The following is a 25,869-nucleotide window of genomic DNA, read 5'->3' as shown; positions in this document are numbered from 1 at the left end:
AAGATTTTCAAGACCTCGGACGCAATGCAACACTGGGTGAAGGACGGTTGATCGGCTCCGTGGAGAACCCAGTGGATGCCCGGGATGCTGGGGACGGCCATGACATCCTGCGGAAAGCTTCACCCAGGCTCAAAGAGACGAATGGATATTTTCAAGACCCAAGGCTTACCTGCACAGCCACAAGTCATTTTGGGCTCTGGCTTGGTTGGACAACGCGGCGACTCTGGACAGGCGGTGCTAGCAGATGTAGAAGAACGGTAGGAATGGATGGGCACCGACAAGGATTCAGAGGAACCCGTTGAAAGACCATGTTTTGATCATCCGGTCTTCAAACACCCTGAAGTGCAAAGACATACACGGAGGCGATCAAATCTTGTGGGGAACGTGTGCAAAACTCTGTAGAGTACTCAAACCTAATCGATTAGCCGTGTCGACGGTCATGGACAACTTGAGCCAAAGGAACTGAAGTTATCTGGATTTCTCAACACCATTAAATATATTTGATGAGGGTAATTATTGACAACTCGGGTACGAGAACTCGTTGGCGGAACCATCTCGTTAACAACCAACAATGTAGTAACATTTTTGCTTTTAGCCCCCTCTTGATGTAGGAGAAAACTTGCTTTTCGCTAAAAACTTATAGCCCCACCTGCCATATTTGCTTATAGTATAGATGAGTATTTTACACCCCCCTCTTATGTGACTTGCCGGCATATTCAATATGCTGACCTACATGGCTGCAACGTCTTATGTTGCAGATATTTTTCTTCGACGAGTAAGAGTATGATCCAGGGTTACGGTCTACACTCAACTTGCCGTTGGTGTTTATTGGGACTCCACTCCCTTGACCGCTTCCGCTGGGATATTTAAGATATATATCAGTTTTACGCTATTTTACATGTGATTGCACTTTGATATATACATTGATGTACTGTGTGTGCCAGCATACCGATCCAGGGATGGCACAGAAACACAGAGGCTTGACTCGTCTTGAGTCGGGTCGCTACAGTCATAGAGATCATACAGTACAGATGTATCACGACCAACTGAAAATTTGAATCTACAAAAAAAGAGGCAGTGAGAGCAACATACTGTTCACATTTATCGGAGATGAATTCTTCGAGTCCGATGTTGTGAACAAGTGTATCGAACTTGTCTTTGAAACCTGCCTCAATCTTGAATTCATCAGAATGCCATTCACATGGTTGTACCTGTGCGTTCCTTGGTTGGTAAGGATCGGGCTCCCGAATCGCAAGACGGGGACCTCTCTTGCTTGAGGAACCATCATGATAGTTTCTCCTGAACATCTTACTTTTTGAAATTTTCAGTGACTCTAAGGAAAAGTGAATAAGGTTCAACGAAACTCGTAGTAACTACTCCCATAACTGCCTAGAGGCCATATTACGCATCAAAACTACTTGGGACCAGCTAAAATTAGCATGCAAAGCTCAAGAACATGGTCACCAAGGCAGCAAAAATACGCGAAGTATAAGGCACTAGAGCAAAAACTAATTGGACCAATGGAGGAGTTACTTACCAAGGAGTAATTTCCCCAAAACAGTTAGGAGAATGGTGCTTTGAGCAAGGAGATCAAAAATCCCAGCAAGAAGAGCAAGAGCACGGGTTTGAGCTGTGAAACAATTTTTGTGGAGGTAGGAGAAGCAGATGGGAGCTAGAATGAGTGGAGGGGGTGCACGTGGGCCTCACAAGCCTGGTAGGCGCGACCAGGGGGTGCCCGCGCCTCCAGGGCTTGTGGCCCACTGTTGTAGCCCCCAGATTAGCTATTCGTCTCAGTATTTTTCAAAAAATCCAGAAAAAACCATACTTGATTATCATGGCATTCGGAGAACTTTTATTTTCGGGGTACTTTTCTACGGGACGCTAAAACAGAAAACAGGGAAAACTAAACTAAACCTATCATTTCTCTTCTAAGCAACCGAAGGTGAAAGCTTGGAATAGAGGTTTGTGACTCCTCGATTCATCCATCTCATGGTCATCGAAAGAAATCCGTCGATGAGGTTGATCAAGTCTCCTTGACAAACCTTTTCGAATAACAAAAGAGAATGGAGAATTTTCGAATAGTCACTAGGTTACCTCAATGGGGATGTGTATCTCCCCAACAAGCAAATCATACTTCATCTTAACACGAGGTATAGGGCATTCAAAGCTCCCAATAAGAATCGATGAAGTCTTTTCGATAGCATTGGTGCAATGTACTCGATATTGTTTCTTCGGAAAGTGCACCGTATGCTCATTACCGTTGACATGGAAAGTGACATTGCCTTGTTGCAATCTATAACAGCCCCTGCAGTGTTTAAAGAGGGTCTTCCAAGGATGACCGCCATGGCATCGTCCTCGGGAATATCCAGAATAACAAAGTCTGTTAAGGTAGTGACATTAGCAACCACAACAGGCACATCCTCGCAAATGCCGATAGGGGAAGTAGTTGATTTGTCGGCCATTTGTAGAGAGATTTCAGTGGGTGTCAACTTATAAAGTTCAAGTGTACGATAAATACATAGAGGCATAACACTGACACCGGCTCCAAGGTCGCATAAAGCAGTTCTAACGTAGTTTCCTTTAATGTAGCAAGGTATAGTGGGCACACCGGGATCACCTAGTTTCTTAGGAGTTCCACCCTTGAAGGTATAGTTAGCAAGCATGGTGGAAATCTCAACCTCAGGTATCCTCCCCTTATTAGTCACAATATCCTTCATGTACTTACCATACAGAGACATTTTGAGCATATCTGTCAAACGCATTTGCAGAAAGACAGGTCTAATCATTTCAACAAATCGCTCAAAATCCTCATCATCCTTTTTCTCGGATGGTTTGGGAGAAAAGGGCATGTGTTTATGAACCCATGGTTCCCTTCTTTACCATGCTTCCTAGCAGTGAAGTCATTCTTATCGTATCTCCTAGCCTTAGGTTGTGGGTTATCAAGATCAACAAGTTCAATCTCCACATCCTTATCATTGCTAGGTTGAGCATCAACATGAACATCGCTATTGATATCATCATTAGGCTCATGTTCATCACCAGATTGTGTTTCGGCATTAGATACAGAGACATCATTTGCACTCTCAGGTGTAGCAGCAACAGGGTTGCTAGCGTGCAAATCCCTATCATCTTTCTTCTTCTTCCTAGGATGACTAGGTGCATCAGTGCTAACTCCTTGAGAATATTGTTCAATTCTCTTAGGATGACCCTCAGGATACAAAGGTTCCTGGGTCATTCTACCGCCTCTAGTGACGACTCTGACAGAATTGTCATTCAACTCATTGAGCAAGTCATTCTGAGCTTTAAGTACTTGTTCTACTTGAGTAGTAACCATAGAGGCATGTTTACTCAGAAGCTTAAGATCATTGACATTTCTGTCCACACAAGCACTTAAATGACTAAGCATATCAGCATTATGTTCCAATTGTCTGCTACCATAATCATTGAAACTTTGTTGTTTGGAAACAAAGTTATCAAATTCATCCATGCATAGGCTAGCAGGTTTATCAAAAGGAATATCACTCTCATCAAACCTACGCAGAGAATTTACTTCTCCTACCTATATCGGGTTATCGAGACCATGGATCTCTTCGATAGGTGGTATATTTTTGACATCTTCAGATTTAATGCCTTTCTCTCGCATAGATTTCTTAGCTTCTTGCATATCATCAGGACTGAGGAATAGGATACCTCTTTTCTTCGGAGTTGACTTAGGAGGTGGTTCGGGAATAGTCCAAGCATTCTCATTGCACAAGATGTTATTCAATAGGATCTCAGCTTGTTCTACAGTCCATTCTCTAAAAACATAACCAACACAACTATCTAGGTGGTCTTTAGAAGCACCGGTAAGTCCATTATAGAAGATATCAAGTATTTCATTCTTCTCAAGAGGGTGATCACGCAAAGCATTCAGTAGTTGGAGGAGCCTCCCCCAAGCTTGTGGGAGACTATCTTCTTCAGCTTGAGGAAAGTTGTATATGTTCTGCAAGGCAACTTGCTTCTTATGGGCAGGGAAATATTTTTCAAAGAAGTAGTAGACCATATCCTGGGGGCTACGCACACAACCAGGAGCAACAGAAGTGAACCTAGTCTTAGCATCATCCTTTAGCGAGAAAGGAAACAGCTTGAGGATATAGTAGTGGCGGATCTTTTCCTCACTAGTGAATAGGGTGCCTATATCGTGCAGTTTAGTAAGATGGGCTACAACCGTTTCAGACTCATAACCGTAAAAAGGATCAGATTCGACCAGAGTGATTAACTCAGGGCCGACAGAGAATTCGTAATCCTTATCGGTCACAAACATAGGCGAAGTAGCAAACTTCGGGTCATATTTCATCCTAGCGTTCAAAGATTTTTCTTTCCACTTGAGCAGTAATTTCTCAACATCATAGCTATCCTTACAAGAAAGAAAGTCCTCAGCTCTCTCTCCCTCCATAACATAATGCTCAGGCATATCAGGCATATGAGGCATAATAGCAGGTTCTACTTCAATAATATCAGCAGTTTCAGAAGTATCATCACATCTAGCAGCAACTCTAGCAATTTGTGCATCAAGGAATGCACCTAGTGACAAAGCAGTATGAAGCATAGCATCATCAGGCAAAGAAGTATCAAGCATAGCATCATGGGCAGCAGAAGTAGCATCATCAAGCACAGGCGACATATCAAGATTTCTAGCAGGAGGTGGTGTCACAAACTTACTCGTAACTGAAGGTGAATCAAGTGCAGAGCTAGATGGCAGTTCCTTACATGTCCTTGTAGTTGAGAGCAAGACTTTAGTTCTTGGATCTCTCAAATTCTTCATAGTGACCAGCAGACGTAAATCCCAAGTGACTCGGAGAATATAGTTGTGCTTCCCCGGCAACGGCGCCATAAAAAGGTCTTGATAACCCACAAGTATAGGGGATCGCAACAGTTTTCGAGGGTAGAGTATTCAACCTAAATTTATTGATTCAACTCAAGGGGAAGCCAAAGAATATTCTCAAGTATTAGTAGTTGAGTTTTCAATTCAACCACACCTGAAAGATTTATTATCTGCAGCAAGGTATCAGTAGCAAGGTGGTATGATTGCAGCAGTAGCAACAGTAACCAGTAGCAGCAAAGTAACAGCAGTAGCAGCAAAGTAAGTAACGTAGCAAGGACTAGTAGGAAAGACTCGTAGGCATTGGATCAGTGATGGATGATTATGCCGGATGTTATTCATCATGTAACAGTTATAACACGGAGATATAAGTAACTAGCTCCAGTTCGTCAATCTAATGTAGGCATGTATTCCGTATGTAGTCATACGTGCTTAGGGAAAAGAACTTGCATGACATCTATTGTCCATCCATCCCATGGCAGCGGGGTCCTAATGGAAACTACGGGATCTTAACGTTCGCCATTTAATAAAGAACCGGACCAACGCATTAACACTTGGTGAATACATGAACTCCTCATACTATGGTCATCTCCAGGAGTGGTTCCGGCTATTGTCACTCCGGGGTTGCCGGGTCATGACACATAGTAGGTGACTACAACTTGCAAGATAGGATCAAGAACACACATATATTGGCGACAACATAATAGGTTCAGATCTGAAATCATGGCATTCGGGCCCTAGTGACAAGCATTAAGCATGGCAAAGTAGTAGCAACATCAATCTTAGAACATAGTGGATACTAGGGATCAATCCTCGTCAAAACTAACTCGATTACATGATAGATCTCATTCAACCCATCACCGTCCAGCAAGCCTACGATGAGATTACTCACGAATGGTGAATGGCATCATGGAATTGGCGATGAAGGAAGGTTGATGAAGACGATTGCGACGATTTCCCCTCTCCGGAGCCCAGAACGGACTCCAGATCTGCCCTCCAGATGAAGAACGGGAGGTGGCGGCGCCTCCGTATCGTAAAACGCAATGAACTCTTCTCCTTGATTTTTTTCCGGGCGAGACGGACTAAATAGAGCTGGATTTGGAGGCGGTGGAGCTTTGTGGGCCCCACAAGCCTGCGAGGCGCGGCCACGGGGGGCCGTGCCTGGTGGGCTTGTGGGCTCATAGCTCCACTCCCTCCGCTGATTCTTGCGCCAGTATTTTTTATATAGTCCAGAAAAATTATACGTAAATTTTCAGGTCATTCCGAGAACTTTTATTTCTGCGCAAAAACAACACCATGGCAATTCTGCTGAAAACAATGTTAGTCCGGGTTAGTTCCATTCAAATCATGCAAATTAGAGTCCAAAACAAGGGCAAAAAAGTTCGAAAAAGTAGATACGATGGAGACGTATCAAACCCCAGGTCCTCGCGGTAGAGGTAAGCGCTCCCACAAACAAGGAGATACCTTTAGTCCTTGCTGTCGAACCACATGCTCCAGCTTGGGCCCAACATATTGTCCGATTCCTTCAAATAGGAGAACTTCCCGAAGAGCAAGAAGAGGCCAAAAATGTAGCTCGTTGATCTAGTATGTACCAGTTTGTTGACGACACTCTATACAAAACGACACCCAACGACGTGAAATTTAGGTGCATCTGCCAGGAGCAAGGACTAAAGCTGTTGGCAGAGATTCACGAAGGCGAATGTGGGTGATAACCCACACATATACGGGATCGCAAGAGTTTTCAAGGGTAGAGTATTCAACCCAAATTTATAGATTCGACACAAGGGGAGCCAAAGAATATATGAAGGTATAAGCAGCTGAGTTGTCAATTAAACCACATGTGGAGATTAATTATCTTCACCAAAGTGATTAGTAGCACAGTAATATGATAGTTTTGATGATAGTAGCAGCAACAATAATAACGGTAACACTAATAGCAATGATTTTGTAGCAGTAACGATAGCAATAGCAATAGTAGTAACTTAGCAAGAACAATATAAGGTAAATTCATAGGCATTGGATCGGTGACTCGTTGGATGATATTCATCATGATACAGTTATAACTTAGGGCGATACGGCACTAGCTCTAGTTCATAAACATAATGTAGGCATGAATTCCATAAATAGTCATACGTGGTTATGGAAAAACTTACATGACATCTTTTGCCCTACCCTCCCGTGGCAGCGGGGTCATATTGGAAACTAAGGGATACTAAGGCCTCCTTTTAATAGAGAACCGGAACAAAGCATTAACACACGGTGAATACATGAACTCCTCAAACTACGGTCATCATCGGGAGTGGTCCCGACTATTGTCACTCCGGGGTTGCCGGATCATAACACGTAGTAGGTGACTATAACTTGCAAGATCGCATCTAGAACATGGATATAATGGTGATAACATAAACGGTTCAGATCTGAAATCATGGCACCCGTGTCACATCCCTAACCCTTAACCAAGATAGCATTGTGCTCATGTATTCTTTGCATTTGCATCCAAGAAGTTTCAACAAAAACAACAAAGTGGCAAAGGAAAAACTCAAAACCCTAGCCACCATTTCAATTAAAGGAAATTTCAACTAGTTCAAAATCAATGAACCCAAAATGGCCTCAAGAAATGTTCAAACTTTCTGATAAACCATGAAAGTAAATGAGCATTAGAGAAAACTATTTTCTTGACACTTTAAGCATTTTAAATAAATGCAAAAGCCACTGGTTTCAAATTTAAAAATTTGAAGCCAGAAACTATAATTTTCCAAAAATGTTGAAAGTCTTGGAAATGAGTGGGGATATTATAACAAATATTTCAGGAGGTCAAAATTACTTTTTACTTTTTGTTTTGGAGCTGAAATAATTAGCAAAGCAATAAATAGCAAAACAGAAAAACAAAAAAAGAGAAAATGGGAAAAAGCTTACCTGTCGCCCAAGCCAGGCCCGACCCATCTCGCCGCTCGTCCCCTTCCCCGCGCCAGTAGGCAGCAGGAGGTGGCCGCCGCCTCCTCCGGCGCGGCCACGCACCTCCGTGCCTGCCTGGCCGCCGGTTCGCGCTGGCGACGACGGGGATAAGCTCCCCAGAGCTTCCCCTATCCATTCCCCGCCTCGGTTCTTCCCCTCCTCCCGGATCCCCTCCTTCTCCCTGCTGCCGCCATTAGAGCCGAGCTCGAGCTCGAGCTGGCCGTGCCCCTGGCCATAGGATTCCCTCCCCGAGCACGCCATTAGATCCGCCTCGTCGCCCTGGTCGTCTCTGCAGAAGCCGAAGCCTCCTCGAGCCCTGCAACGCCCGCAACGCCGTCGTCTTCCTCCTCCGGCCGCCGGACCTCTCCCGTCGATTCGTCGCCCCCAGGCCTTCCCCGAGCCGTCTGAGCTCTTCTCTGCACTCCCTGTGAGCATGCGGTGGTTTTCCCTAAGTTTTCCCCGTCGATCCCCTCCTCTAGCCCTAGTTTCACCGGAGCCCGACGAGCACCGCCGCTGCCGCTCGTCGCCGGTAGCCCTCCGATGTCCAGCTCGTCCTCCCGAGAGCACCAGAAGCTCCAGGACGACGCGTAGATGCCGTAGCAGCTAAGAACTAAGCGCGGATCCCTCTGATTCAAAGCCCCCGACGACGCCCGAGCTTCGGCCGCCGCTCCGGCTCGTCGCCGACGCCTCTTCCGGCGACCCTAGCCTCCCCAGTTGGTCCTGCCAGATCGGCCACTTCGCGAGCTTGCTGTAGCTGCCAACCGCGTGCGTTTTCGTGCTGTGTAGAGCCGTCTAGGTCGCCTCTGGCGAGCCCTCCGCCGCGGGTTTGGTCGCAGGCGACCACCCTCCGGTGGCCGTCGACGTGGCCGACCATTAGGGCGTAATCGCCCTCCCCTCAGTCGCTGACAGAGGGCCCCATGCCTGGTCAAACCCCAATTAGGGGCTGGTCAGCGCGGGATTAGCCCCAGAGAGGCTGACCAGTGGGGCCCCCTGTCAGGTTTGACCTGAACAGGTCGGCTGACCTGCTGACGTCAGCCTGATGCAATAAATGGAATTTCCAGTATAAAAATAATTCAGGAAATTGCTAAAAATTGCAAAAATCATAGAAATTAATTTGTAACTCGAATGAAAATAATTTATATATGAAAAAGTATCAGAAAAATTCAAGGATTCTGATTATGCTATTTTCAACTATGTTTGAAAAAGTTACAGAACCCTAAATTGTGAAATAAGGAATAATTCAATTCTTTTAATCACTTTATAAATGGAATTTGCAAAAATATCCAAATTTCATTATAAATACAATGATCACACACTGCCCTAGAGATAAATCAGTACCATAACATGACATTTCATGCATATTAACATTAGGTTGATCTGAGCATCAGGTCGAATCAATTAAACCGGTATCCGAGAATACCCGTTTGAATTGCTATTCGAGTGTGATTCAAATCAACTCTAAACCTAAAACATCTTGATTATAATAACTTATCACTTGCATTCTCATGCCATGCTCATGCATCATTTTGATTGCATATGATTGTTATTGAATGTTGCCATTCATTTCGGTAGGCTCCGCACCCCCGGATTCCACCGAATATCCGTCTGACGGATATCGTTCCTCCTCTGAGCAACAAGGCAAGCAACCCGTTTGATCATCCCGATAACACCTATGTTCTTGCTCCTGCACCTATTTATTGCATTAGGATCAAATGCTCCAACTGCTTTTGCCACGATAGTTGGACCCACTTCCTTTGCATGACTTAACCTTGTCACAGTAAATAGCCGAACCTTGCAACCTAGCATACCTGGTAGTTGCTTGAGCTATAATGTGCCTTATCCTACTATGCATGCTATGCTTAGAGTTGTGTATGGTCTGTCATCTGGGAGATGAGCAGAAATGTGGAATGTGTTCGGTGAGCAAAGGTCGTGTGTTGAACTTGATTTGGTAAAGGTACCGGTGAAAGGCTGTGTAGGAGTACATGGCGGGTTGTTTCATTGGAACCGTCCTTAGGAACTGAGTTCCGTGTATGTAATCCAAGACTAGATACTACCACATGCTGGGCCCTGAAATATGACCCCGCTCGGCCTATTAATCGCGTAGTACTCGGTCCAGGAGTTGCAAGTAGTTTCTGGTGTTTATAGTAATGCTGGAGGCCGTGCATGGTGCTGACCTGAGAGGTGGACCGTGATGCGGTAGGCAGTGGCACGGTGTACCAAGTGGCACCCGGATGGTGGGCTTGGGAACCCTGCGCACATCGTTTGAGGCCGTGGCGGAAACCTCGGCCGGACTTCCGTACGGGTTACTCTCAGATAGGCGATAAACCTGGACTAGGTACTAGTGTGGTTAACGGTCGTGGCCGACTCCCTCGCTGGGCTTCCGCTTGAAGGTTGCCGAGGTGCATGACGTGCACATGGCGATAAGTGGCGGGAGCGTGTGTGACGAAGTACACCCCTGCAGGGTTATGATCTATTCGAATAGCCGCGTCCGCGGATATGGACTACTTGGAGACATATGTTGTTCATAGATAACTTCAATGGCTACTCATAAAATTGTCAAGATAGGCGTGAGTGTCGTGGACGGCATTTCCGTATGGAGACGGAATGATTCCACGATAGTGTATTGTTGTGGTGTTAGTGGACTCGTGTGCGAGAAATCAAGTTGTCAAAACTAATTTCAAAAAGCAAGTTGTCTAGCCACGAGTCAAATGCTGGCTTTCCGCATGAAACCCCACAATACCTTCTTGATACCTTGCATGAGTAGTTAGTCATCCTAAAGTCTTGCTGAGTACCTTCGTACTCATGTTTGCTTAATAAATGTTGCAGAGGTTGCTAAAGACCCTAATGGAGGGTTCTTCGTAGACATCGACGACGACGAGTAGCTGGTGTCCCATCTACGATCTGGCCCTATGTCGGCTCTGTAGTATAGTCAGGCCATGTGCCTTCTAGTTGCACTGTCTGTACCCAGACAGTTTATAACTCTTCCGCTGGCTTGTAATTGTATGACTGCTATTATGGGTCGAGAGACCCTTAATGTGTAATATTATGTGTGTGGCTCTTCCGATCCCCTTAAATAAAGCTTGTATGGTTATGGTTATGTTGTGATGCCATCGATGTATCTATACATATCGGTATGCCATGCGTACGTGTGTCTTACTTGATATGTATGGGGTTCGAATACCTAGTCGTGAACTTTAGTAGCACTCCTTACAAGGAAATGCCCCTTTGTGATCCAACGAGCCTTGGTAGTTCGCTACTGCTCCGGACACATTGGTTGACCGGCATGTGTCTTTCTTAGCTGTTGTGTCTGTCCCCTTTGGGGAAATGTCACGCGACGTAATGGAGTCCTTGTAGCTTGCTACGACTCATCTACGTTCGTTGGTGACCGACACCTGCTTTGTTGGGTCATGTATGCCTGTCCTTGTGCGGAACTGCCACTTTGGTTTATGACTAGACATGTCGATCCGGGTTCTTTGACATTGGACTGCTAGCGACACTATCGCATACGTGAGTCAAAAGACGCAAATGGTCCCGGCTAAGGTAAGGCTGCAGCCGTGGAGTTAACCGTGCGTGAGACCACAAAGGGATGCGTTGTGTTACAGGCTGGATTCCTATGGCTTAGGATCGGGGTCCCGACAGCGTTGGTATCAGAGCCTGACTGACTGTAGGATTACTAAGCCAAACTGGTCGAAGTTGAGTCTAGAATTACTTTAGTTATATATAAGGGAATTGTTTCTGGAAGGGAACGTAACACTCTTGTTCTCTTCTCAAGATATTCTATTCTGGTCATCCTCGTCTTTTCTGCGGGAATTAAGGACTAGGTTACTCATCTTCTCCTAGGCTCGGATTTTGATCGGTAGATTATAGGACTACGGGTCGAGAGATATTGGGTTTCTTTTATTCCTAGGAAGCAGGAAGTAAGTTTAGTGACCAGAGAATTGAACTTGATAGTTGAGTGGTTACGTTATTCCATTTTGGGTTGTCTCAAAATTTGTTTTTGAGCATTTACAGCCGTTATGCTGCCCAATTTTGCATTCAGAGCTCTAATGCTTTTTGCATTACTCTCTATTTACAGATGCATGGTCGTCCTTCTCGTCAGGTGGTACGTTTGACCAGGTGCACTGATGTACCGGGTCATACGGCCATGCTGGTCAGGGTGATGTCGGTGTGCGGTTACCGCTGGTACCCCGAGTACACAGTGGAGGAACAGTACCGAGACTTCAACCAGAGCCAGTACATTTGCACTGTTAGGGTATTTACAGACTACCCTGGAGCGGAGAAGCCAATCCATTGGTCCTATGGGTTGGGAGTCACTATTGACATGGCAGTTCAAGATGCTGCCTACTCAATGCTGACTATTATGAGAGCGAGACATGCACTGCTGCAGAATTCAGAGTTCTGCTATGTTCCGGCCTCTCAGTCTGGCGAAGAGGGATACCTCAGTGGAGTCTATTTTGATTCCTCTATGGAGGACCCACTTCTGCAGTCCACTGTTGAGATGCTAGAGAACAGAGACAAGGATGCTCGTGCTCTCCGCATGGAGCTTTACGCTACCCGTGCCCGTCTGTGGACAACCTTGACTCAGCTGGCACCGGTAGTCCAGACAAGGTATGGAGAGATGGAGATGTTGAATCCTTTTAGGACCCATCTTCCGGCTCACGTTGACTGGCCAGCTATAGGAGGAGTCACACCTCTTCGGGGACCCCTCTTACCACCAGTCAGGGGACCAAGGCCACATCCGTGTCCTTATGGATCCCAGGGATCTCAGGCTAGAGTGTTCCCTGATCCCCAGGTTGAGCTTCCGGGTCATGGAGGTAACCTCTATGAGATGTTCTATGCGGATGCCTGAGCTATGAGCAGAAGGATAGTATGGTAGTAGCCGTATGCTCATAGTCCTGCGTGACTTGTGGAGTATGGTAGTAATGTGAAACGAATTCCGGAGGCCTAGATAAATAATGTATAGGAAGCTTGTACGCCTCTGATGAGTAGTTCCACCATTTCAGTAGTTTGCTCTTCGAGTAAGTTTGTACTGAACTATGTAAGGGTGTGTATGAACCATGGTGTATAAATAGCAGTTGCTTGTTACCATGTTGTTCGGATATTCATTTCCGCATTCCGTGTGTTCAGTACATTCTTAATCCATAGATAGTATTGATATGATATTGGTCTAAGCTATGAGTTTGTTTGTCAGGATGGTGTTCACCAGGTTGAACCGTGCCCCTGCTCATGAGCAAGGTGAGGGTAGTCAAGCGTCGCAGGAAGACCTGCCTCACCCACCTTCTCTGGTAGAAGTGATGCTTGAGGCAGAAAGAAACAAAAGGGAGACCAACCGACTGCTAGAGCGTATTGAGCAGAATACGGCTCGACAGCCTAGGAATGCTGCAGTGTCCCTCAATGACTTTGTGAAGCTGAACCCTCCAAAGTTTCATCATTCCGTCGATCCCCTCGACGTTGATGACTGGTTGTGCAGCATTTCACGCAAGATTCGCTCTGCGAATGTGTCTGAGGCCGACAAGGTGACCTTTGCGGCATATTTCCTGGAGGGACCCGCCAATCTGTGGTGGGAGAATTTTGAAGCTATGCATCCCGCTGAACCAGTGGCCACATGGGCAGACTTCAGTGCAGCTTTTCGTCTGCACCATATTCCAGAGGGCCTGATGGACAGAAAGAGAGAGGAGTTATGTGCCTTCACTCAGGGCAAGTTGTCTGTGGATGCCTATAGCCGCGAGTTCGGTAACCTCGCCCACTATGCAACAGAGGAGGTGTCTACTGACGCCAAGAAGCAAGCAAGATTCCGTAAGGGTCTGAGCCCTGAGCTCCGTCGAGACCTGCGCCTCCATGAGTGTGCAAGCTTTCAAGCCCTGGTCAACAAAGCGATCAGTGCGGAGACTGGTCATACTGACTTCGAAGCCACAAGGAAGCACTCCCGTGACTTTGGCTCATCTTCTGGTTCCGCGTTTCAAAAACGCAGGCTGTGGGTTCCAAACAGTTCTCTGCCGCCAAGATACACTCCGAGGCCATCCTACATGGCGCCTCAGACGAATCAGGCCAACCCTCCAGCAAAAGCTTATGGTGGTCCAGCTAGCAATGCTGCACCACGTGCCAACCAGGTGATATGCTACAAGTGTGGAGAACCAGGGCATTATTCCCGTGAGTGTCCTCAGAATGTGGGTGCCAAGCAACCCGGAAAGTCCGTCGGGCAGGCCAAGTCGGGCAAAGCGTTTTATGTGAAGCCAACTCCTGCACGTGGCCGTGTGAACTATGTGTCAGCAGAAGAAGCTGCAGAGGATCCCGACGTCATGCTGGGTACGCTTCTTGTTAATCATCACCCAGCGTCCGTTCTCTTTGACACTGGGTCTACTCATTCCTTCATTTCAGAAAGTTATGCACAGTTGCATAACATGTCATTTTGTGATATGCCAATCCCATTGGTTGTCCAAACCCCTGGTAGTAAATGGCAAACCTCTAGGATAACCTATGACAATGAAATTCTAGTAGACAGGCTAGTTTTTCTAGCCTCATTGATAGCGTTGAAATCTTCGGATATTAATATCATCTTGGGCATGGACTGGATGTCAGCTCACTATGCCAAGATTGATACTCGCTCTAGAAATGTCCAGCTTACCCATCCCTCGGGTGAGATAGTAAATGTCTCTACTCGAGTTGCCAAATGCCAGCTCTATTCCCTAAATGCCAACCCTCTTCCGGAACTTGAAGACATTCCGGTAGTCCGTGACTTCCCGGATGTTTTTCCGGAGGAACTGCCAGGAATTCCACCTGACAGAGATGTAGAGTTTGTGATAGATCTTGTTCCGGGAACTGTCCCAATAGCCAGAAGACCTTATAAGATGGCACCCCTGGAGCTAGCCGAACTTAAGAAGCAATTAGATGAGGCCTTGAACAAGGGTTTCATTTGTCCTAGCTCTTCTCCTTGGGCTTGTCCCGTCCTCTTCGTCAAGAAGAAAGACGGAACGGATCGGATGGTTGTAGATTACCGACCAGTTAACCTGGTCACCATAAAGAACAAGTATCCGCTCCCCAGGATCAACGATCTGTACGATCAGCTCGCTGGATCCTCAGTCTTCTCCAAAATGGATTTGAGGTTGGGATACCATCAAATCAAGATTAAGAACGGGGACATTCCAAAAACGGCCTTTGTTACTCGTTATGGCCAATATGAGTACACCGTTATGTCCTTCGGTTTAACCAATGCCCCAGCCACCTTCTCTCGACTGATGAATTCAATCTTTATGGAGTATTTGGATAAATTCGTCATAGTATACCTCGATGATATTCTCATCTACTCCAAGAATGAACAAGAACATGCCGAGCATCTAAGGCTGGTATTGATGAAACTTCGAGAGCATCGCCTTTATGCCAAATTTTCAAAATGTGAATTCTGGTTACCAGAAGTGACCTATCTAGGCCACGTAATCTCTGGTAAGGGTATTGCTGTCAATCCCGAGAGAGTTCAAGCTGTCCTTGATTGGACTCAACCTGAATCGATTAAGCAAGTTAGGAGTTTTCTTGGTCTAGCGAGCTATTGTCGCCGCTTGGTCGAGAATTTCTCCAAGGTTGCAAAGTCTCTGACTGAACTCCTCAAGAAGGATAAAAAGTTCGAGTGGACACCACAGTGTGAGCATAGTTTTCAGGAACTGAAAAGACGCCTGACTTCCGCACCTGTGTTGCTACCACCAGATTTTTTAAGGACTTTGTTATCTATTGCGACGCCTCGGGACAAGGATTAGGTTGCATTCTCATGCAAGATCGTCATGTGATCGCATACGCATCTCGACAGTTGCGTCCACATGAGGATAATTATCCCACACATGACCTTGAGCTTGCAGCTGTGGTCCATGCACTAAAAACCTGGCGACATTACCTTCTGGGTAATCGTTGCGAAATATTCACTGATCACCAAAGTCTGAAATATATCTTCACCCAGCCGGATTTGAATCTCAGGCAAAGACGGTGGGTTGAGTTGATCTCGGATTACGACTTAGGGATAACTTACACCCCGGGGAAGGCCAATGTTATGGCCGATGCACTAAGTCGTAAATCTTATTGTAACAATCTGATGCTACAACAAGGTCAACCACTTCTCCATGAGGACTTTCGGAAGTTGAATCTTCATATTGTTCCTCAAGGATTCCTTTCTACCCTGGTGGCGAAGCCTACTCTTAAGGATCAAATTATAGCTGGCCAAAAGCGTGATAAGGGTATATCACGGATCAAGGAGAATATTTTTAGCGGAAACGCTAAAGAATTTTCCATGAATGATCAAGGTGTGGTATTCTTCCAGAACCGTTTAATGGTTCCTAAGAACCCACATCTAAGGCAGTTAATCCTTAAGGAGGCTCATGATTCCCCTCTCACCATTCATCCTGGTAGTACTAAGATGTATCAGGACCTACGCCAGAGGTTCTGGTGGACTAGGATGAAGAGAGAAATTGCTGAGTTCGTTGCTAACTGCGATGTTTGTCGTCGAGTTAAGGCAGAACATCAAAGGCCTGCTGGCACCCTTCAACCTCTAGCTATTCCTGAATGGAAATGGGATAAAGTTAGCATGGATTTCATTACCGGATTTCCCAAGACCAAGAAAGGAAATAATGCTATCTTTGTGGTCATTGACCGTCTTTCCAAAGTGGCTCATTTTCTTCCTGTTCGTGAGAGTATAACATCTAGCGAGCTAGCAGAGTTATATATCTCTCGAATAGTGTCTCTTCATGGTGTTCCCCTGGAAATTAACTTGGACCGTGGAAGTATCTTTACTTCTCGTTTCTGGGAAAGTTTTCAGAATGCCATGGGGACTCACTTATCTTTTAGCACTGCTTTCCATCCCCAATCAAGTGGTCAAGTAGAAAGAGTGAATCAAATCCTAGAAGATATGCTCCGAGCTTGTGTTATTTCGTTCGGTATGAATTGGGAGAAGTGCCTTCCATTCGCCGAATTCGCTTATAACAATAGTTATCAATCAAGCTTGGGCAAAGCCCCTTTTGAAGTTCTCTATGGACGAAGATGTCGAACACCTCTTAATTGGTCAAAAACCGGGGAGAGGCAACTCTTTGGCCCGGACATGATCCAGGATGCAGAAGAGCAGGTTCGCATTATTCGTGAAAAGTTGAAAACAGCCCAGTCTCGTCAAAAGAGCCAATATGATCGTCATCATAAGGCTGTGACCTTTGAAGTTGACGAGAAGGCTTATCTTCGGGTTACACCTTTGAAGGGTACCCATCGTTTCGGTATCAAGGGCAAGTTGGCTCCTCGTTACATTGGACCTTTTCGCATTCTTGCCAAACGAGGAGAAGTTGCCTATCAGTTGGAACTTCCTCCGCATCTTTCCAAGGTTCATGATGTTTTCCACGTCTCGCAACTCAGGCGTTGCTTTTCGGATCCTATCCGTGAAGTAGACCACGAAACGCTTGATCTACAAGATAACCTTTCATACCGAGAATACCCCATGCGTATTCTTGATCAAGCTGAGCGTACCACTCGACGTCGAAACCTCAAGTTTCTTAAAGTTCAATGGTCAAATCATTCAGAAAAGGAGGCAACTTGGGAAAGAGAGGATCGTCTCCGACTCGAATATCCTGCAATATTCCCGACGACTTCTAAATCTCATGACGAGATTCTTTTTAGTGGGGTTGAGTTGTCACATCCCTAACCCTTAACCAAGATAGCATTGTGCTCATGTCTGCTTTGCATTTGCATCCAAGAAGTTTCAACAAAAACAACAAAGTGGCAAAGGAAAAACTCAAAACCCTAGCCACCATTTCAATTAAAGGAAATTTCAACTAGTTCAAAATCAATGAACCCAAAATGGCCTCAAGAAATGTTCAAACTTTCTGATAAACCATGAAAGTAAATGAGCATTAGAGAAAACTAGTTTCTTGACACTTTAAGCATTTTAAATAAATGCAAAAGCCACTGGTTTCAAATTTAAAAATTTGAAACCAGAAACTATAATTTTCCAAAAATGTTGAAAGTCTTGGAAATGAGTGAGGATATTATAACAAATATTTCAGGAGGTCAAAATTAGTTTTTACTTTTTGTTTTGGAGCTGAAATAATTAGCAAAGCAATAAATAGCAAAACAGAAAAACAAAAAAAGAGAAAATGGGAAAAAGCTTACCTGTCGCCCAAGCCAGGCCTGGCCCATCTCGCCGCTCGTCCCCTTCCCCGCGCCAGTAGGCAGCATGAGGTGGCCGCCGCCTCCTCCGGCGCGGCCACGCACCTACGTGCCTGCCTGGCCGCCGGTTCGCGCTGGCGACGACGGGGATAAGCTCCCCCAGAGCTTCCCCTATCCATTCCCCGCCTCGGTTCTTCCCCTCCTCCCGGATCCCCTCCTTCTCCCTGCTGCCGCCATTAGAGCCGAGCTCGAGCTCGAGCTGGCCGTGCCCCTGGCCATAGGATTCCCTCCCCGAGCACGCCATTAGATCCGCCTCGTCGCCCTGGTCGTCTCTACAGAAGCCGAAGCCTCCTCGAGCCCTGCAACGCCCGCAACGCCGTCGTCTTCCTCCTCCGGCCGCCGGACCTCTCCCGTCGATTCGTCGCCCCCAGGCCTTCCCCGAGCCGTCTGAGCTCTTCTCTGCACTCCCTATGAGCATGCGGTGGTTTTCCCTAAGTTTTCCCCGTCGATCCCCTCCTCTAGCCCTAGTTTCACCGGAGCCCAACGAGCACCGCCGCTGCCGCTCGTCGCCGGTAGCCCTCCGATGTCCAGCTCGTCCTCCCGAGAGCACCAGAACCTCCAGGACGACGCGTAGATGCCGTAGCAGCTAAGAACTAAGCGCGGATCCCTCTGATTCAAAGCCCCCAACGACGCCCGAGCTTCGGCCGCCGCTCCGGCTCGTCGCCGACGCCTCTTCCGGTGACCCTAGCCTCCCTAGTTGTTCCTGCCAGATCGGCCACTTCGCGAGCTTGCTGTAGCTGCCAACCGCGTGCGTTTTCGTGCTGTGCAGCGCCGTCTAGGTCGCCTCCGGCGAGCCCTCCGCCGCGGGTTTGGTCGCCGGCGACCACCCTCCGGTGGCCGTCGACGTGGCCAACCATTAGGGCGTAATCGCCCTCCCCTCAGTCGCTGACAGAGGGCCCCACGCCTGGTCAAACCCCAATTAGGGGCTGGTCAGCGCGGGATTAGCCCCAGAGAGGCTGACCAGTGGGGCCCCCCTGTCAGGTTTGACCTGAACAGGTCGGCTGACCTGCTGACGTCAGCCTGATGCAATAAATGGAATTTCTAGTATAAAAATAATTCAGGAAATTGCTAAAAATTGCAAAAATCATAGAAATTAATCTGTAACTCCAATGAAAATAATTTATATATGAAAAAGTATCAGAAAAATTCAAGGATTCTGATTATGCTATTTTCAACTATGTTTGAAAAAGTTACAGAACCCTAAATTGTGAAATAAGGAATAATTCAATTCTTTTAATCACTTTATAAATGGAATTTGCAAAAATATCCAAATTTCATTATAAATACAATGATCACACACTGCCCTAGAGATAAATCAGTACCATAACATGACATTTCATGCATATTAACATTAGGTTGATCTGAGCATCAGGTCGAATCAATTAAACCGGTATCCGAGAATACCCGTTTGAATTGCTATTCGAGTGTGATTCAAATCAACTCTAAACCTAAAACATCTTGATTATAATAACTTATCACTTGCATTCTCATGCCATGCTCATGCATCATTTTGATTGCATATGATTGTTATTGAATGTTGCCATTCATTTCGGTAGGCTCCGCACCCCCGGATTCCACCGAATATCCGTCTAACGGATATCGTTCCTCCTCTGAGCAACAAGGCAAGCAACGCTTTTGATCATCCCGATAACACCTATGTTCTTGCTCCTGCACCTATTTATTGCATTAGGATCAAATGCTTCAACTGCTTTTGCCACGATAGTTGGACCCACTTCCTTTGCATGACTTAACCTTGTCACAGTAAATAGCCGAACCTTGCAACCTAGCATACCTGGTAGTTTCTTGAGCTATAATGTGCCTTATCCTACTATGCATGCTATGCTTAGAGTTGTGTATGGTCTGTCATCTGGGAGATGAGCAGAAATGTGGAATGTGTTCGGTGAGAAAAGGTCGTGTGTTGAACTTGATTTGGTAAAGGTACCGGTGAAAGGCTGTGTAGGAGTACATGGCGGGTTGTTTCATTGGAACCGTCCTTAGGAACTGAGTTCCGTGTATGTAATCCAAGACTAGATACTACCACATGTTGGGCCCTGAAATATGACCCCGCTCGGCCTATTAATCGCGTAGTACTCGGTCCAGGAGTTGCAAGTAGTTTCTGGTGTTTATAGTAATGCTGGAGGCCGTGCATGGTGCTGACCTGAGAGGTGGACCGTGATGCAGTAGGCAGTGGCACGGTGTACCAAGTGGCACCCGGATGGTGGGCTTGGGAACCCTGCGCACATCGTTTGAGGCCGTGGCGGAAACCTCGGCCGGACTTCCGTACGGGTTACTCTCAGATAGGCGATAAACCTGGACTAGGTACTAGTGTGGTTAACGGTCGTGGCCGACTCCCTCGTTGGGCTTCCGCTTGAAGGTTGCCAAGGTGCATGACGTGCACATGGCGATAAGTGGCAGGAGCATGTGTGACGAAGTACACCCCTGCAGGGTTATGATCTATTCGAATAGTCGCGTCTGCGGATATGGACTACTTGGAGACATATGTTGTTCATAGATAACTTCAATGGCTACTCATAAAATTGTCAAGATAGGCGTGAGTGTCGTGGACGGCATTTCTGTATGGAGACGGAATGATTCCACGATAGTGTATTGTTGTGGTGTTAGTGGACTCGTGTGCGAGAAATCAAGTTGTCAAAACTAATTTCAAAAAGCAAGTTGTCTAGCCACGAGTCAAATGCTGGCTTTCCGCATGAAACCCCACAATACCTTCTTGATACCTTGCATGAGTAGTTAGTCATCCTAAAGTCTTGCTGAGTACCTTCGTACTCATGTTTGCTTAATAAATGTTGCAGAGGTTGCTAATGACCCTAATGGAGGGTTCTTCGTAGACATCGACGACGACGAGTAGCTGGTGTCCCATCTACGATCTGGCCCTACGTCGTCTCTGTAGTATAGTCAGGCCATGTGCCTTCTAGTTGCACTGTCTGTACCCAGACAGTTTATAACTCTTCCACTGGCTTGTAATTGTATGACTGCTATTATGGGTCGAGAGACCCTTAATGTGTAATATTATGTGTGTGGCTCTTCCGAGCCCCTTAAATAAAGCTTGTATGGTTATGGTTATGTTGTGATGCCATCGATATATCTATACATATCGGTATGCCATGCGTACGTGTGTCTTACTTGATATGTATGGGGTTCGAATACCTAGTCGTGAACTTTAGTAGCACTCCTTACAAGGAAATGCCCCTTTGTGATCCAACGAGCCTTGGTAGTTCGCTACTGCTCCGGACACATTGGTTGACCGGCATGTGTCTTTCTTAGCTGTTGTGTCTGTCCCCTTTGGGGAAATGTCACGCGACGTAATGGAGTCCTTGTAGCTTGCTATGACTCGTCTACGTTCGTTGGTGACCGACACCTGCTTTGTTGGGTCATGTATGCCTGTCCTTGTGCGGAACTGCCACTTTGGTTTATGACTAGACATGTCGATCCGGGTTCTTTGACATTGGACTGCTAGCGACACTATCGCATACGTGAGTCAAAAGACGCAAACGGTCCCGGCTAAGGTAAGGCTGCAGCCGTGGAGTTAACCGTGCGTGAGACCACAAAGGGATGCGTTGTGTTACAGGCTGGATTCCTATGGCTTAGGATCGGGGTCCCGACAGCGTTGGTATCAGAGCCTGACTGACTGTAGGATTACTAAGCCAAACTGGTCGGAGTTGAGTCTAGAATTGCTTTAGTTATATATAAGGGAATTGTTTGTGGAAGGGAACGTAACACTCTTGTTCTCTTCTCAAGATATTCTATTCTGGTCATCCTCGTCTTTTCTGCGGGAATTAAGGACTAGGTTACTCATCTTCTCCTAGGCTCGGATTTTGATCGGTAGATTATAGGACTACGGGTCGAGAGATATTGGGTTTCTTTTATTCCTAGGAAGCAGGAAGTAAGTTTAGTGACCAGAGAATTGAACTTGATAGTTGAGTGGTTACGTTATTCCATTTTGGGTTGTCTCAAAATTTGTTTTTGAGCATTTACAGCCGTTATGCTGCCCAATTTTGCATTCAGAGCTCTAATGCTTTTTGCATTACTCTCTATTTACAGATGCCTGGTCGTCCTTCTCGTCAGGTGGTACGTTTGACCAGGTGCACTGATGTACCGGGTCATACGGCCATGCTGGTCAGGGTGATGTCGGTGTGCGGTTACCGCTGGTACCCCGAGTACATAGTGGAGGAACAGTACCGAGACTTCAACCAGAGCCAGTACATTTGCACTGTTAGGGTATTTCCAGACTACCCTGGAGCGGAGAAGCCAATCCATTGGTCCTATGGGTTGGGAGTCACTGTTGACATGGCAGTACAAGATGCTGCCTACTCAATGCTGACTATTATGAGAGCGAGACATGCACTGCTGCAGAATTCAGAGTTCTGCTATGTTCCGGCCTCTCAGTCTGGCGAAGAGGGATACCTCAGTGGGGAGAATCATGGAATTGGCGATGGAGATGTATTGTAGATGACGAAGATCGAAGATCCCCCTCTCTGGAGCCCCAAACGGACTCCAGATCTGACCTCCCGATGAAGAACAGGAGACGGCGGTGGCTCCGTCTCGTGAAACGCGATAATTCTTTTTCCCTCGTTTTTTTCTGGAATAATGTGATTTTGTAGCGTCGGTTTCAGGGTCATAGGGGCCACCACGTGGGGACAATGGTGGGTTGTGCCCACTCAGGTGCCCCCTCGGGTGGCTCTTGGCTCCAGAAATTCTCTTTATTGATATAAAAAATCCTCGCAAAGTTTCGTTCCATTCCGAGAACTTTTATTTCTGCACAAAAACAACACGATGGTAGTTCTGCTAAAAACAGCGTCAGACCAGGGTTAGTTTCATTCGAATCATGCAAGTTAGAGTCCAAAACAAGAGGAAAAGCATTAGGAAAAGTAGATACGTTGGAGACGTATCAACTCCCCCAAGCTTAAACCTTGTCCTCAAGCAATTTAGTTGATAAACTGAAAGTGAAAAAGAAAAACTTTTAGGAACTCTTTTGCTCTTGTTTCATAAATAAGCTTAAAGAGCACCCAGGTTTTCAACAAAGGTTATAACTAACCATGTCGACAATAACTCTTAAAAATTATATTAACTCATATCAATGACATAATCAACTAGAGAGAAATAATAAGATATCTCAAACAGCAACACATTGTCAAAAAAACCATGATACAATATGACAATAATGGTATCTCGCTAGCCCTTTCTGAGACCGCAAAACATAAATGCAGAGCACCCCCAAAGTTCAAGCAGCGACTAAACATTGTTATTCATGGTAGAAAAGATCCAGTCATGATGCACCCAACATTAGCTACACATAATGCGTCAGCATGACGACAGTGCTCTCAGGTTCTGGCGCTTATTTTAGAAGGTGATGACACAAGATAAAAGTAAATAGATAGTCCCTTCGCAGAGGGAAGCAGTGATTTGTAGAGGTGCCAGACCTCATGTTTTTAAAATAGAGGTAAATGAAATTTTGAGACATGCACCCTTCTTATTTACTTCACGACCATCAGTTATCAATATCTCCCATGCTAAGCACGCTAGTGGCGGTTCCCAGGCAGAAAGGTAAAGGTTATGACTCCATTGGGAGTTTTTGTTTGATTATTTGAGAGATCAATTCTTTTTATAGTTTGGGACTAGGCATCCCTATTACCACCCTTTTCTCGTGCGATGGCGTGTGAATAAACACTCGACCTAAGAATAACCCTCTTAGCATGGAAGATACTGACTACCTCTCGTCGTTCCATGAACGATCAAGGTACACAAAAAGGATATTCAGCAGGGTAATACCGCATATAGGTAGGTGATACGTCTCCAACGTATCTATAATTTTTTATGGTTTCATGCTATTATCTTGTCAAACTTTGGATGTTATGCATGCCTTTTATATATTTTTTGGGACTAACTTATTAACTCACTGACAAGTGCGAGTTCCTGTTTTTTCCATTTTTTGACCCCTTTCAGAGGAGATTTTGAAACGGAGTCCGAACGGAATAAAATCCCCGAAAATATTGTTTCCAGAACGGAAGAAGATTGGGAAGCTTGAGAGCCAAGGCAGGGGAGCCTCAGGGGCCCCACAAGCCCCCACCCCGCGGCCAGGGGGAGGTCGCGGCCCATAGGCTTGTGGGCCCCCTGGGCGCCCTCTGCCCTAGGGGTTGCGCCTATGAATTCCCTAAAAATCCCAAAAAAATCAGGAGATCGTCGAAATTACTTTTCCGCCGCCGCAAGCTTCTGTCTCCGCAAGATCCCATCTAGGGCACGTTCCGGTGCCCTGTCAGAGGGGATATTCGGATACGGAGGGCTTCTTCATCAACACCATGACCTCTCCGATGATGCGTGAGTAGTTCACCATAGACCTACGGGTCCATAGCTAGTAACTAGATGGCTTCTTCTCTCTCTTGGATCTTCAATACAAAGTTCTCCATGATCTTCATGGAGATCTATCCGATGTAATCTTCTTTTGCGGTGTGTTTGTCGAGATCCGATGAATTGTGGATTTATGATCAGGTTATCTATGAATCTTATTTGAATTTCTTCTGATCTCTCTTATGCATGATTTCATATCCTTGTAATTCTCTTCGAGTTGTGGGTTTTGTCTGGCCAACTAGATCTATGATTCTTGCAATGGGAGAAGTCCTTGGTTTTGGGTTCATATCGTGCGGTGACCTCACCCAGTGACAGAAGGGGTAGCGAGGCACGCATCATGTTGTTGCCATCAAGGGTAAAAAGATGGGGTTTTCATCATTGGTTTGAGATTATCCGTCTACATCATGTCATGTTGCTTAAGGCGTTACTCTATTCGTCATGAACTTAATACACTATATGCATGCTGGATAACGGTCGATGTGTGGAGTAATAGTAGTAGATGCAGAAAGTATCGGTCTACTTGTCTCGGACGTGATGCCTATACGTATGATCATTGCCTTAGATATCGTCATGCCTTTGCGTGGTTCTATCAATTGCTCGATTGTAATTTGTTCACCCACCGTGATATTTGCTATTTTGAGAGAAACCTCTAGTGAACACTATGGCCCCCGGGGTCTACTCCACGCCATATTTTCAGCCTTACACTTTTTACTTCGTTGCACTTTCCACCTTCAGATCTCACTTTCCAAACAATCTTGAAGGGATTGACAACCCCTTTGAAGCGTTGGGTGTAAACTTGTTTGTGTTTGCACACGTACTCTGGACTTGACGAGACCCTCCTTCTGGATCGATACCTTGGTTCTCAAACTGAGGGAAATACTTACTGCTCTTGTGCTGCATCACCCTTTCCTCTTCAAGGAAAAAACCAACGCAAGCCCAGTCTCCGTCAACGTGTCAATTTCTGGCGCTGTTGTTTGAGGAGTAGCAGAAGGATTTCTGGCACCGTTGCCGGGGAGGAAGATCAAGTCAAGGACTCATCCAAGTAGGTGTCGTAAACTCATCTCTAGCATTTACTTTGTTTTCCAGTTGCCTCTCGTTTTCCTCTCCCCCACTTCACCAATTTGCCTTTTTCGTTTGACTTTTTCTTTCACCCTTTTTCTCGCCTGCTCTTTGTCTGCTTGCTGAAGTCACCATGAACAAAAACACCAAACTTTGTGACTTATCAAATACTAATAATAATGATTTTATTAGTACTCCGATTTCTCCCGCCACTAGTGCGGAGTCATACGAAATCAATGCCGCTTTGCTGAATCTTGTTATGAAAGAGCAATTCTCTGGCCTTCCTAGTGAAGATGTCGCATCACATCTCAATACCTTCATTGAGCTTTGCGATATGCAAAAGAAAAAATATGTGGATAATGACGTGATTAAATTGAAGCTTTTTCCTTTCTCGTTGCGAGATTGCACAAAAACTTGGTTTTCTTCTTTGCCCAAAAATAGTA

This window comes from Hordeum vulgare, chromosome 2H (assembly GCF_904849725.1).
Source record: "Hordeum vulgare subsp. vulgare chromosome 2H, MorexV3_pseudomolecules_assembly, whole genome shotgun sequence".
Lineage (NCBI taxonomy): Eukaryota > Viridiplantae > Streptophyta > Magnoliopsida > Poales > Poaceae > Hordeum > Hordeum vulgare.
The sequence above is the reverse complement of the archived record's forward strand: the minus strand, read 5'-3'. Positions refer to the sequence as shown.